The following is a 15,981-nucleotide window of genomic DNA, read 5'->3' on the forward strand; positions in this document are numbered from 1 at the left end:
TCCTCCTCCTCCTACCCCTATAGACAGTAGACATCCTCCTCCTCCCCTACCCGATAGACAGTAGACATGCTCCACGACCTCCTACCTCCTCCTCCTCCTCCTATAGACAGTAGACATGCTCCTCCTCCTCCTCCCTATAGACAGTAGACATGCCTCCTCCTCCCCTATAGACAGTAGACATGCCTCCTCCTCCTCCTCCCCTATGACAGTAGACATGCCTCCCCCCCTCCTCCTACCCTATAGACAGTAGACATCCTCCTCCTCCTCCTACCCTATAGACAGTAGACATGCCTCCTCCTCCTCCTCCCCTATAGACAGTAGACATGCCTCCTCCTCCTACCCTATAGACAGGAGACATGCCTCCTCCTCCTCCTCCTCCCCTATAGACAGTAGACATGCCTCCCTCCTCCTCCTACCCTATAGACAGGAGACATGCCTCCTCCTCCTCCTCCTCCTACCCTATAGACAGGAGACATGCCTCCTCCTCCTACCTATAGACAGGCGACATGCCTCCTCCTCCTCCTCCCCTATAGACAGTAGACATGCCTCCCCTCCTCCTACCCTATAGACAGGAGACATGCCTCCTCCTCCTCCTCCCCTATAGACAGTAGACATGCCTCCTCCTCCTCCTCCCCTATAGACAGTAGACATGCCTCCTCCTCCTCCCCTATAGACAGTAGACATGCCTCCTCCTCCTCCTCCCCATAGACAGTAGACATCCTCCTCCTCCTCCTCCTCCTCCCCATAGACAGTAGACATGCCTCCTCCTCCTCCTCCTCCCCTATAGACAGTAGACATGCCTCCTCCTCCTCCTACCCTATAGACAGTAGACATGCCTCCTCCTCCTCCTACCCTATAGACAGTAGACATGCCTCCTCCTCCTCCTCCTCCCCTATAGACAGTAGACATGCCTCCTCCTCCTCCTACCCTATAGACAGTAGACATGCCTCCTCCTCCTCCTCCTACCCTATAGACATAGACATGCCTCCTCCTCCTCCTACCCTATAGACGTAGACATCTGCTCCTCCTCCTACCCCTATAGACAGTAGACATTCCTCCTCCTCCTCCTCCCCTATAGACGTACATGCCTCCTCCTCCTCCTCCTCCTACCCTATAGACAGTAGACATGCCTCCTCCTCCTCCTCCTCCCCTATAGACAGTAGACATGCCTCCTCCTCCTCCTACCCTATAGACAGTAGACATGCCTCCTCCTCCTCCTACCCTATAGACAGTAGACATGCCTCCTCCTCCTCCTACCCTATAGACAGTAGACATGCCTCCTCCTACCCTATAGACAGACATGCCTCCTCCTCCTCCTCCTACCCTATAGACAGTAGACATGCCTCCTCCTCCTCCTTCTACCCTATAGACAGTAGACATGCCTCCTCCTCTCCCCTACCCTATAGACAGTAGACATGCCTCCTCCTCCTCCTCCTCCCCTATAGACAGTAGACATGCCTCCTCCTCCTCCTCCTCCTACCCTATAGACAGTAGACATGCCTCCTCCTCCTACCCTATAGACAGTAGACATGCCTCCTCCTCCTCCTCCTCCCCTATAGACAGTAGACATGCCTCCTCCTCCTCCTCCTACCCTATAGACAGTATACATGCCTCCTCCTCCCCTATAGACAGTAGACATCCCTCCTCCTCCTCCTACCCTATAGACAGGAGACATGCCTCCTCCTCCTCCTCCTACCCTATAGACAGTAGACATGCCTCCTCCTCCTCCTCCCCTATAGACAGTAGACATGCCTCCTTCTCCACCTCCCCTATAGACAGTAGACATGCCTCCTCCTCCTCCTCCCCTATAGACAGTAGACATGCCTCCTCCTCCTCCTCCCCTATAGACAGTAGACATGCCTCCTCCTCCTCCTCCCCCTATAGACAGTAGACATGCCTCCTCCTCCTCCTCCCCTATAGACAGTAGACATGCCTCCTCCTCCTCCTCCTCCTACCCTATAGACAGGAGACATGCCTCCTCCTCCTACCCTATAGACAGGAGACATGCCTCCTCCTCCTCCTACCCTATAGACAGGAGACATGCCTCCTCCTCCTACCCTATAGACAGTAGACATGCCTCCTCCTCCTCCTACCCTATAGACAGTAGACATGCCTCCTCCTCCTCCTCCTACCCTATAGACAGGAGACATGCCTCCTCCTCCTCCTCCCCTATAGACAGTAGACATGCCTCCTCCTCCTCCTCCTCCTACCATATAGACAGGAGACATGCCTCCTCCTTCTACCCTATAGACAGTAGACATGCCTCCTCCTCCTCCTACCCTATAGACAGTAGACATGCCTCCTCCTCCTCCTCCCCCTATAGACAGTAGACATGCCTCCTCCTCCTCCTCCCCTATAGACAGGAGACATGCCTCCTCCTCCTCCTACCCTATAGACAGTAGACATGCCTCCTCCTCCTCCTCCCCTATAGACAGTAGACATGCCTCCTCCTCCTCCTCCCCTATAGACAGTAGACATGCCTCCTCCTCCTCCTACCCTATAGACAGTAGACATGCCTCCTCCTCCTCCTCCCCTAAGACAGTAGACATGCCTCCTCCTCCTCCTACCCTATAGACAGTAGACATGCCTCCTCCTCCTCCTCCCCTATAGACAGTAGACTGCCTCCTCCTCCTCCTACCCTATAGACAGTAGACATGCCTCCTCCTCCTCCTCCCCTATAGACAGTAGACATGCCTCCTCCTCCTCCTACCCTATAGACAGGAGACATGCCTCCTCCCTCCTGCCCTCCTCCCTATAGACAGTAGACATGCCTCCTCCTCCTCCTACCCTATAGACAGTAGACATGCCTCCTCCTCCTCCTCCCTAATGACAGTAGACATGCTACTCCTCCTCCTCCTACCTATGACAGTAGACATGCCGCCTCTCTCTCCTCCTCCCTACCCTATAGACAGTAGACATGCCTCCTCCTCCTCCTCCTCCTCCTACCCTATAGACAGTAGACATGCCCTCCTCCTCCTCCTCCCCTATAGACATAGACATGCCTCCTCCTCTCCTCCCCTATAGACAGTAGACATGCCTCCTCCTCCTCCTACCCTATAGACAGTAGACATGCCTCCTCCTCCTCCTACCTACCCTATAGACTAGACATGCCTCCTCCTCCTCCTCCTCCTCCTACCCTATAGACAGTAGACATGCCTCCTCCTCCTCCCCTATAGACAGTAGACATGCCTCCTCCTCCTCCTACCCTATAGACAGTAGACATGCCTCCTCCTCCTCCCCTATAGACAGTAGACATGCCTCCTCCTCCTACCCTATAGACAGGAGACATGCCTCCTCCTCCTCCTCCCCTATAGACAGTAGACATGCCTCCTCCTCCTCCTACCCTATAGACAGTAGACATGCCTCCTCCTCCTCCTACCCTATAGACAGTAGACATGCCTCCTCCTCCCCCTATAGACAGTAGACATGCCTCCTCCTCCTCCTCACTACCCTATAGACAGTAGACATGCCTCCTCCTCCTCCTCCTACCCTATAGACAGTAGACATGCCTCCTCCTCCTCCTACCCTATAGACAGTAGACATGCCTCCTCCTCCTACCCTATAGACAGTAGACATTCCTCCTCCTCCTCCCCTATAGACAGTAGACATGCCTCCTCCTCCTCCTACCCTATAGACAGTAGACATGCCTCCTCCTACCCTATAGACAGTAGACATACCTCCTCCTCCTCCTCCTACCCTATAGACAGTAGACATGCCTCCTCCTCCTCCTCCCCTATAGACAGTAGACATGCCTCCTCCTCCTCCTACCCTATAGACAGTAGACATGCCTCCTCCTCCTCTTACCCTATAGACAGTAGACATGCCTCCTCCTCCTCCTACCCTATAGACAGTAGACATGCCTCCTCCTCCTACCCTATAGACGGTAGACATGCCTCCTCCTACCCTATAGACAGTAGACATGCCTCCTCCTACCCTATAGACAGTAGACATGCCTCCTCCTCCTCCTCCTACCCTATAGACAGTAGACATGCCTCCTCCTTCTCCTACCCTATAGACAGTAGACATGCCTCCTCCTCCTCCTCCCCTATAGACAGTAGACATGCCTCCTCCTCCTCCTACCCTATAGACAGTAGACATGCCTCCTCCTCCTCCTACCCTATAGACAGTAGACATGCCTCCTCCTCCTCCTCCCCCTATAGACAGTAGACATGCCTCCTCCTCCTCCTACCCTATAGACAGGAGACATGCCTCCTCCTCCTCCTACCCTATAGACAGGAGACATGCCTCCTCCTCCTCCTCCTACCCTATAGACAGGAGACATGCCTCCTCCTCCTCCTACCCTATAGACAGGAGACATGCCTCTTAGCTCCTTAGCCTAATGAAAGTCATTTTGCGGCCTTAATTGAAAATATAAAAAGTGCATTAAATTGGGATTATTTTTCCACATTGATCAGTATAAAATATGTGTAGACTTTCACTGGGCGCTATACACCTCATTCAGACTGAAGTCCTCCTCTCTCTTTTCCTCCAGGATGGCTTCTCCCGTGGGGACCAGCATGCTCTGCTCGCTGTCTCGCTACAGCCGTTACATCTCCGTCCTGGATGCTGACCGGAAGACCCTCCGTTGCCCCGGCTACCGCGGAACCCTCCTGTCCAACATGGCGGACCACCGTACCCAGCTCCGCCGAGGTTCCACCTACTTCCTGCATCTCCAGAACGTGCTCAGTAGACTGGCCGCCCGGGCTTTCCTCCTTAGCTTTACACATCACCTCCATCTTCCCATCAGCCACCGGGAGCAGAGACAGGAAGTAGAGGAGAGGACGCGGGGCTTCCTGAGGGATCAGCTCAGGCTTGGGGAAGACGACTGTTCCGTCCTGATGTACCTGAGTCAGCTGATCACCCGGCACTACCTGGAGACAGACAACCCGCCTGGAACCACACGGCAGGACCTGGAAGCTAACAACGTACTAGACCCTACCACTGGGGGCGCTATAACCCCAGAGACGGGCCTAGACCCTACCACTTGGGGTGCTATAACCCCACAGACGGGCCTAGACCCTACCACTGGGGGTGCTATAACCCCAGAGACGGGCCTAGACCCTACCACTGGGGGTGTTATAACCCCAGAGCAGAACCTAGACCCCACCACTGGGGGTGCTATAACCCCAGAGACGGGCATAGACCCTACCACTGGGGGTGCTATAACCCCAGAGCAGAACCTAGACCCTACCACTGGGGGTGCTGTAACCCCAGAGACGGGCCTAGACCCTACCACTGGGGGCGCTATAACCCTAGAGACGGGCCTAGACCCCACCACTGGGGGTGCTATAACCCCAGAGACGGGCCTAGACCCCACCACTGGGGGTGCTATAACCCCAGAGACGGGCCTAGACCCTACCACTGGGGGTGTTATAACCCCAGAGACAGGCCTAGACCCTACCACTGGGGGTGCTATAACCCCAGAGACGGGCCTTGACCCTACCACTGGGGGTGCTATAACCCCAGAGACGGGCGTAGACCCGACCACTGGGGGTGCTATAACCCCAGAGACGGGCCTAGACCCGACCACTGGGGGTGCTATAACCCCAGAGACGGGCCTTGACCCGACCACTGGGGGTGCTATAACCCCAGAGACGGGCGTAGACCCTACAATCCTTCAGTCTGCTACCAGGAAGAGGGCTCCACCCAGCTTCACTTTTAACTACACCACTAGTCTCCTATACAAGATCTGATCTGAAACACTGACCGAGAATCTAATCTCCGAGCCTTGAGAGCCCTCGAGTCAGTCCTCTCTCCTCACCTCCTCAAAACAACACTGGAGACAGATGGGAGATTTCGCTCTAGGTTGGAGACGGAGACAGGCCATGTCTCCGTCTCCTAGGTAATCGGGAGAGACTGAGGAGGGAGCGAGGGGTTTAGTGAATGTAATGTAACAGTCATGCTGTCCATCCGTCCGTCCTCCTTATAATGAATGTCCGAATCCAGGGGGTACGGGAACCTGGACACTGATTTTTGATTGATTGATTGACAAGTCCACTATGAACCGTCCTTCTGATCTGAGCGAGAAGTGTGTGTGTAACGTTAATATGATGCATGTTCCGTGTGTGTTCGTGCCGGTCCGTGTCCCCCGTGATGTTGCATGTTGTCCACAGAACCACAGTACTACTACTACTACTATAGTTTGTTGGGAATGTTGACGTTGTAAAGGACCAGATTGGTGCCCGTTCAACGAATCTAATTTAACAAAAAGAGGACATTCGTCAAGTCAGTCATGCTTTATGTATTGTAACAGACCCACCAATGTGTTTTACTTAAGTCTGATTTTTGATTTATATTTCACTGTTTTTTCCCCTGCATAACATGTAGAAGTTGTCTCTTTTATTTTTCAGGTTTTTTTTTTAAGAGGTGGCTGCTAAATGCTAACTCCCTGCTAAATGCCAACTCCCTGCTAAACGCTAACTCCCTGCTAAATGCTTACTCCCTGCTAAATGCTAACTCCCTGCTAAATGCTAACTCCCTGCTAAATGCTAACTCCCTGCTAAATGCTAACTCCCTGCTAAATGCTAACTCCCTGCTAAACGCTAACTCCCTGCTAAATGCTAACTCCCTGCTAAACGCTAACTCCCTGCTAAATGCTAACTCCCGTTTTCGTATAAACTGGTTAGCCTTAGCTAGCGTACAGAAATCGTTGATTTAGGTGACGATGACATGAGCTGATAACATCCATACAATCATTATACTCCAATTTTTTTTTACCTCCAACATAGTGTGAAATAGACAATAGCCTAAATGTAGACTAATCTAGCTTGAGGGACAACGAGGAAGCTTTTGTGGATTTTTTTTTCTCCCCCCGACACGTTTCCATGGCAAAGGAGTTCCATTGTTTTTTTTTGGTCGAGTTCGATTTAGCTCCTTTGCCGTCGCTATACCAACGACGTGTATATAAACCCTAGACTGCTACTGCTGCTGCTGCGTACTGGCCATTTAGAGGCTTTAAGCCACCGGTCGGCCATTTTGACAGTCCTCCATAGGATTGAATGGAAGTTTACAGCATTACAATTAAAGGTTTCAAGGACAAAATTACATGTATTTAAGTATTTGTTGTTGTTGTTGTTGTTTGTAGTGGGGGACAGTAACATTAGTATTTTTAAAGGGGTTGGGGGGGCTAAAAAATATTTTAGTTAGGCTCACATATGTAAAATTATACATTACGGTGTCTTAATGGAATAAACGTGTCAAATTAATGTAATGACATTAGTAAATGGATTTCTATATCTTCCAACATATTATTTACAATGGAGGAGAGCCAAGATGGCCGCAATACAGCACCACCCCCCCCATCAGCCATCCAGGGTTTATACACATCATTAAGGAGAGCCAAAATGGCTGCACGGTGGCTTCAATACAGCGCCCCCCCCCCCCCCTCCCTCCTCCCCTCCCCTGTCAGCCATCCAGGGTTTATACACATCATTAATGAGAGCCAAAATGGCTGCACGGTGGCTTCAATACAGCCCCCCCCCCCCCCCGTCAGCCATTCAGGGTTTATACACATCTTTGATTTATAGAGCCCCATAGTGAAGGTGTCATAATTCCCATAAAACCTAGCGGTCAAAAAGGGAAATGGTTCCAATTGTTTTTCCACCATGTAAATCTCTCTAAGACAAGGTGATTTTTATCAATATATTCAGCTCTCTTTATTCTAATTTGAAAATGCTAAATTAGCATCAAAGTAGACATGCAGAACTACAAATCCCAGCAAGCTCCTGCTGATTGCCTTTGCCAAACAAGTATTGTCAATTTAAAACTTACATAAGACAGTACACAGAATTGTCCATTTTAAATGAAATGTAGTCAATTTTATTAATTACTACATTTAGCTAATGTTAGATAGTTAATACAGTTAATTCATACCTTTGCCTCGATTCTGTCAGTCTCTCCCAGGTCATCATGGTATTTGTAGTTCTTTATGATAGCCACATTAGCAGCTAATTAGCATTTAATTTTTTGGGGGGGTGGGGTAAATAAAGGCGACCCTATTTTGATTTTTTTTAAATCACCTTGTCCGAGAGAGAGATTTACACAGCTCTTTATTTTAAGTTTTTGAAATGTATTCTGGGAAAACGATTGGAGTCGTTTCCCTGTTTATGAGTCCTATGACTGTACTGTGGTACTCTACACAGAGAAGGGGGGGCTGTCAGGTGAACCGTTACCCTGTTTATGAGTCCTATGACTGTACTGTGGTACTCTATAGAGTAATAAAGGTAAAGCCGTACTGGAAGCCATATTTGAAATGGCATACATGGAGCAGGGTGGGGAAATCAAATTTAAAAGTATTTTTAGAAGGGCTGTGGTCACCGTTTCATGTAATATATTTAATATATCAGACGGTATTGGAGAGCTATTTTCATATTATTTTCCCATTTCAACCTGTAATAAACATGTGAAACAGCAAAAACAACAACTAGGAAGTAGGTCATTAATACCGTTTTTATATATTTAATGCAGCGTTTCCCAAACTGGGTCCCGGGGACCGTAAGTTGTGTAGTGTTAGGGGAGAACTCCAAAACGTGCACTCATTGGGGGTTTCCAGGACCCAGTTTTAGGAAACGCTGCTTTTAATCTATTACTGTACGTAAAAATGTTGACCACAGCTCTTCCCAAAATACATTTAAATTGTTTTGTTTTATGCCATTTTTTTTTCTTCCTACCCTACTACGTGTATTCAATGTATTGTAGTTGGCTAATGAGGATCCTAATAAATCTAAAGTCCATTTCAAAATGTGCCGCCCAGTGCGGCTCGTTCCCGGGGTATTACGAAGCATCCCATAGTTCCTTCTCTGTGTGTTTCCTAGCTACAGTGGGCGGCGGCAACCAATCTCCATAGTAACCATCCAGCGTCTTCCTGGACACTTTGTTTTTTAACTACTAAATGTGACGTATTGAAACTGTTTTTTGAAGGTTGTCGTAGTAACGTGGGAGTGTTGTGACGTCGGCATGATGGTGTGACTAATTTATTTTTTTTAAACGTTGACGTGAGACAATATTGACCAACTGTTTGTGGAATGACACCATCTATAATAGCCTGTTACCTGGCCGTTCCATCCAGCTACTGGTCCCCCAGTATCCTAACCAGCTACTGGTCCCCCAGTATCCTAACCAGCTACTGGTCCCCCAGTATCCTAACCAGCTACTGGTCCCCCAGTATCCTAACCAGCTACTGGTCCCCCAATATCCTAACCAGCTACTGGTCCCCCAATATCCTAACCAGCTACTGGTCCCCAAGTATCCTAACCAGCTACTGGTCCCCCAATATCCTAACCAGCTAGTGGTCCCCCAATATCCTAACCAGCTAGTGGTCCCCCAATATCCTAACCAGCTACTGGTCCCCCAATATCCTAACCAGCTACTGGTCCCCCAATATCCTAACCAGCTACTGGTCCCCCAGTATCCTAACCAGCTACTGGTCCCCCAGTATCCTAACCAGCTACTGGTCCCCCAGTATCCTAACCAGCTACTGGTCCCCCAATATCCTAACCAGCTAGTGGTCCCCCAATATCCTAACCAGCTAGTGGTCCCCCAATATCCTAACCAGCTACTGGTCCCCCAATATCCTAACCAGCTACTGGTCCCCCAATATCCTAACCAGCTACTGGTCCCCCAGTATCCTAACCAGCTACTGGTCCCCCAATATCCTAACCAGCTACTGGTCCCCCAGTATCCTAACCAGCTAGTGGTCCCCCAATATCCTAACCAGCTACTGGTCCCCCAATATCCTAACCAGCTACTGGTCCCCCAGTATCCTAACCAGCTACTGGTCCCCCATTATCCTAACCAGCTACTGGTCCCCCATTATCCTAACCAGCTACTGGTCCCCCATTATCCTAACCAGCTACTGGTCCCCCAGTATCCTAACCAGCTACTGGTCCCCCAATATCCTAACCAGCTACTGGTCCCCCAGTATCCTAACCAGCTACTGGTCCCCCAGAATCCTAACCAGCTACTGGTCCCCCCAATATCCTAACCAGCTACTGGTCCCCCAATATCCTAACCAGCTACTGGTCCCCCAGTATCCTAACCAGCTACTGGTCCCCCAGTATCCTAACCAGCTACTGGTCCCCCAGTATCCTAACCAGCTACTGGTCCCCCAGTATCCTAACCAGCTACTGGTCCCCCAATATCCTAACCAGCTACTGGTCCCCCAGAATCCTAACCAGCTACTGGTCCCCCAGTATCCTAACCAGCTACTGGTCCCCCAGAATCCTAACCAGCTACTGGTCCCCCAATATCCTAACCAGCTACTGGTCCCCCAATATCCTAACCAGCTACTGGTCCCCCAATATCCTAACCAGCTACTGGTCCCCCAGTATCCTAACCAGCTACTGGTCCCCCAATATCCTAACCAGCTACTGGTCCCCCAGTATCCTAACCAGCTAGTGGTCCCCCAATATCCTAACCAGCTACTGGTCCCCCAATATCCTAACCAGCTACTGGTCCCCCAGTATCCTAACCAGCTACTGGTCCCCCATTATCCTAACCAGCTACTGGTCCCCCATTATCCTAACCAGCTACTGGTCCCCCATTATCCTAACCAGCTACTGGTCCCCCAGTATCCTAACCAGCTACTGGTCCCCCAATATCCTAACCAGCTACTGGTCCCCCAGTATCCTAACCAGCTACTGGTCCCCCAGAATCCTAACCAGCTACTGGTCCCCCAATATCCTAACCAGCTACTGGTCCCCCAATATCCTAACCAGCTACTGGTCCCCCAGTATCCTAACCAGCTACTGGTCCCCCAGAATCCTAACCAGCTACTGGTCCCCCCTGTATCCTAACCAGCTACTGGTCCCCCAATATCCTAACCAGCTAGTGGTCCCCCAATATCCTAACCAGCTACTGGTCCCCCAGTATCCTAACCAGCTACTGGTCCCCCAATATCCTAACCAGCTACTGGTCCCCAGTATCCTAACCAGCTACTGGTCCCCCAGAATCCTAACCAGCTACTGGTCCCCCAATATCCTAACCAGCTACTGGTCCCCCAATATCCTAACCAGCTACTGGTCCCCCAGTATCCTAACCAGCTACTGGTCCCCCAGTATCCTAACCAGCTACTGGTCCCCCAGTATCCTAACCAGCTACTGGTCCCCCAGTATCCTAACCAGCTACTGGTCCCCCAATATCCTAACCAGCTACTGGTCCCCCAGAATCCTAACCAGCTACTGGTCCCCCAGTATCCTAACCAGCTACTGGTCCCCCAGTATCCTAACCAGCTACTGGTCCCCCAGATCCTAACCAGCTACTGGTCCCCCAATATCCTAACCAGCTACTGGTCCCCCAATATCCTAACCAGCTACTGGTCCCCCAATATCCTAACCAGCTACTGGTCCCCCAGTATCCTAACCAGCTACTGGTCCCCCAATATCCTAACCAGCTACTGGTCCCCCAGTATCCTAACCAGCTAGTGGTCCCCCAATATCCTAACCAGCTACTGGTCCCCCAATATCCTAACCAGCTACTGGTCCCCCAGTATCCTAACCAGCTACTGGTCCCCCATTATCCTAACCAGCTACTGGTCCCCCATTATCCTAACCAGCTACTGGTCCCCCATTATCCTAACCAGCTACTGGTCCCCCAGTATCCTAACCAGCTACTGGTCCCCCAATATCCTAACCAGCTACTGGTCCCCCAGTATCCTAACCAGCTACTGGTCCCCCAGAATCCTAACCAGCTACTGGTCCCCCAATATCCTAACCAGCTACTGGTCCCCCAATATCCTAACCAGCTACTGGTCCCCCAGTATCCTAACCAGCTACTGGTCCCCCAGAATCCTAACCAGCTACTGGTCCCCCAGTATCCTAACCAGCTACTGGTCCCCCAATATCCTAACCAGCTAGTGGTCCCCCAATATCCTAACCAGCTACTGGTCCCCCAATATCCTAACCAGCTACTGGTCCCCCAGTATCCTAACCAGCTACTGGTCCCCCAGTATCCTAACCAGCTACTGGTCCCCCAGTATCCTAACCAGCTACTGGTCCCCCAATATCCTAACCAGCTACTGGTCCCCCAGTATCCTCACCAGCTACTGGTCCCCCAGTATCCTAACCAGCTACTGGTCCCCCAGAATCCTAACCAGCTACTGGTCCCCCAATATCCTAACCAGCTACTGGTCCCCCAGTATCCTAACCAGCTACTGGTCCCCCATTATCCTAACCAGCTACTGGTCCCCCAATATCCTAACTACTGTTCTACAATCTACAGGTAACTGCCAAAACCCTTATTGTAAATGAGGGACACAAAATATATTGACAGCAGGTACTTTAACACAGGTGTGGTTCCTGACTTAATTAAGCAATTAACATCCCATCATGCTTAGGGGTCATGTATGAAAATCCTGGGCAGGCCATTATTCTGGCTACCATGGCGATGCCCCTCATCCACAGGGAACGAGTGTTCACCGAAATGGTTTGATGAGCATGAAAACGATGTAAACCGTAATGCCACGTCCGTCTCAGTCACCGGATCTCAAACCCCCGATTAAACAACTTCTGGGAGATTCTGGATCGGTGCCTAAGACCGGCATTATTCCACACCACCATCAACAAAACACCAAATGATGGAATTTCCTCGTGGAAGACTGGCGTCTCATCCCTCCGATAGACTTCCCAGACACTTGTAGAATCGATGCCAAGGTGTATTAAAGCTGTTCTGGTTGGTGGAGGACCCGACGTCCTATTAAAACACTATGTTGGAGTTTCCTTTATTCTGCCAGTTACCTGGTGGTTGGTGGAGGACCCGTCGTCCTATTAAAACACTATGTTGGGGTTTCCTTTATTCTGCCAGTTACCTGGTGGTTGGTGGAGGACCTGGAGTTTCCTTTATTCTGCCAGTTACCTGGTGGTTGGTGGAGGACCCGTCGTCCTATTAAAACACTGTATGTTGCTGTTTCCTTCACAAGGTTCATTCCATCTTGCTGTTTGTTGAAAGGTCAAGATGTTTGGATGTGTATTTTATTCTTCTGATTGTTACAGATTGGCTAAATGCAGACAAAATGGAACCCAAAACAGTCTTACCACAGTGTGCTTATTGTATGTGTGTGTGTGTGCTTATTGTGTGTGTGCTTATTGTATGTGTGTGTGTGCTTATTGTGTGTGTGTGTGTGCTTATTGTGTGTGTGTGTGCTTATTGTGTGTGTGTGTGTGTGTGTGCTTATTGTATGTGTGTGTGTGCTTATTGTGTGTGTGTGTTTGTGTGTGCTTATTGTGTGTGTGTGTTTTAATGTGTGTGTGTGAGTTGCATCAGGTCTGGTTTCACCTAGTTATGTATAGCTGTTGTGTTTCAATGTCGGAAGTATTATTCTGGTCCTGAGGGCCCAAACCTTTCTGCTTTCTCTTCCTACCTGATGTCCTCAGGTCTGAATGAGTCTCTACCTGATGTCCCCAGGTCTGAATGAGTCCCAGGTCTGAATGAGTCTCAACCTGATGTCCCCAGGTCTGAATGAGTCTCTACCTGATGTCCCCAGGTCTGAATGAGTCTCTACCTGATGTCCCCAGGTCTGAATGAGTCTCAGCCTGATGTCCCCAGGTCTGAATGAGTCTCAGGTCTGAATGAGTCTCAACCTGATGTCCCCAGGTCTGAATGAGTCTCAGCCTGATGTCCCCAGGTCTGAACGAGTCTCAGATCTGAATGAGTCTCAACCTGATGTCCTCAGGTCTGAATGAGTCTCTACCTGATGTCCCCAGGTCTGAATGAGTCTCTACCTGATGTCCCCAGGTCTGAATGAGTCTCTACCTGATGTCCTCAGGTCTGAATGAGTCTCAACCTGATGTCCCCAGGTCTGAATGAGTCTCAGGTCTGAATGAGTCTCAACCTGATGTCCCCAGGTCTGAATGAGTCTCGGGTCTGAACGAGTCTCGGGTCTGAACGAGTCTCGAGTCTGAACGAGTCTCGGGTCTGAACGAGTCTCGGGTCTGAACGAGTCTCCGGTCTGAACCAGTCTCCAGTCTGAACGAGTCTCGGATTAGAGGTTGAGGATGAGAACCAGAAGAGTTTCGTCCCTCCAGGACCAGAAAGAAATAGCCCTTGGCTAGATTCAATCTGATCTGCAGAAGATCCGGGTTATAGTTCACGTTTAAAAAAAAAAAAGGTAATTTACGATTGAGCCGTCACATGCAGTTTACCATGAATGCGGGTCACAGCGACCACGAGCGGGGAAAAACATGGTCGTCTCTCGCTATAAAGCAGATCTTCAGTGCTCCGGTCTCGCTATAAAGCAGATCTTCAGTGCTCCGGTTTGAACTGAGACCTTTAAAAAGGTCATTTACGATTGAGCCTACCGTTAACGTGGAAACTTTACCTTTTAATAAGGTGCATAGCCGAAAAGAGGAGATCGGATTTGAATCTAGGAACAGCTTCCTTCCTCCCTCCAGTCCTAACGAGGGGTGATATATATATATATATATGGGTCCCGTGTGGCTCAGTTGGTAGAGCATGGTGTTTGCAACGCCAGGGTTGTGGGTTCGATTCCCACGGGGGACCGGTACGGGGGGAAAAAAATGTATGAATTCACTACTGTAAGTCGCTCTGGATAAGAGCGTCTGCTAAATGACTAAAATGTATATATATATATATATATATATAACTGACCTAGAATCAGTCCTAACAGGTCACCATTAGAGAGGTGATATATATAACTGACCATAAGACTGATCTGTGACCAGTGTTAAACAGAGCTGAATGTCTGTCTGGTTCATACCATTATGATGTATTGTTATTATAATGACATTAAATTATTGAATGTTTCTGTCGATTTGTTAAGTTGTTGGGTGTTGTTACTGAGATGCCTCCAACCTGACGATGATCAGTATTAAAGATAAAACGCAGCCGGTTCCTCTCCAGTCAGATAAAACACAGCTGGTTCCTCTCCTCTCCAGTCAGATAAAACGCAGCTGGTTCCTCTCCAGTCAGATAAAACACAGCTGGTTCCTCTCCTCTCCAGTCAGATAAAACACAGCTGGTTCCTCTCCTCTCCAGTCAGATAAAACACAGCTGATTCCTCTCCAGTCAGATAAAACACAGCTGGTTCCTCTCCAGTCAGATAAAACACAGCCGGTTCCTCTCCAGGGGGATAAAACACAGCTGGTTCCTCTCCAGTCAGATAAAACACAGCCGGTTCCTCTCCTCTCCAGTCAGATGAAACACAGCTGGTTCCTCTCCAGTCAGATAAAACACAGCCGGTTCCTCTCCTCTCCAGTCAGATAAAACACAGCCGGTTCCTCTCCAGGGGGATAAAACACAGCTGGTTCCTCTCCAGTCAGATAAAACACAGCCGGTTCCTCTCCTCTCCAGTCAGATGAAACACAGCTGGTTCCTCTCCAGTCAGATAAAACACAGCCGGTTCCTCTCCTCTCCAGTCAGATAAAACACAGCTGGTTCCTCTCCAGTCAGATAAAACACAGCCGGTTCCTCTCCTCTCCAGTCAGATGAAACACAGCTGGTTCCTCTCCAGTCAGATAAAACACAGCTGGTTCCTCTCCAGTCAGATAAAACACAGCCGGTTCCTCTCCTCTCCAGTCAGATAAAACACAGCTGGTTCCTCTCCAGTCAGATAAAACACAGCTGGTTCCTCTCCAGTCAGATAAAACACAGCCGGTTCCTTTCCTCTCCAGTCAGATGAAACACAGCTGGTTCCTCTCCAGTCAGATAAAACACAGCTGGTTCCTCTCCAGTCAGATAAAACACAGCTGGTTCCTCTCCTCTCCAGTCAGATAAAACACAGCTGGTTCCTCTCCAGTCAGATAAAACAGCTGGTTCCTCTCCTCTCCAGTCAGATAAAACACAGCTGGTTCCTCTCCAGTCAGATAAAACACAGCTGGTTCCTCTCCAGTCAGATAAAACACAGCCGGTTCCTCTCCAGTCAGATAAAACACAGCTGGTTCCTCTCCTCTCCAGTCAGATAAAACACAGCTGGTTCCTCTCCTCTCCAGTCAGATGAAACACAGCTGGTTCCTCTCCAGTCAGATAAAA

The 15,981-nt window shown here is 49.8% G+C and overlaps 1 protein-coding gene and 1 long non-coding RNA gene across 2 annotated transcripts in view; one reads left to right on the forward strand and one right to left on the reverse strand.

Annotated features, from left to right (window-relative positions):
* Window positions 1-15,981, reverse strand: part of LOC115188874 (regulator of G-protein signaling 11-like) — a 448,181-nt gene that overhangs the window by 127,165 nt on the left and 305,035 nt on the right.
* Window positions 13,163-14,100, forward strand: LOC115188913 (uncharacterized). Its single transcript, XR_003876624.1, has 2 exons — window positions 13,163-13,398; window positions 13,447-14,100. It is a non-coding gene; the product is annotated as an uncharacterized LOC115188913 (long non-coding RNA).

Source organism: Salmo trutta, unplaced genomic scaffold (genome assembly GCF_901001165.1).
Source record: "Salmo trutta unplaced genomic scaffold, fSalTru1.1, whole genome shotgun sequence".
Taxonomy (NCBI): domain Eukaryota; kingdom Metazoa; phylum Chordata; class Actinopteri; order Salmoniformes; family Salmonidae; genus Salmo; species Salmo trutta.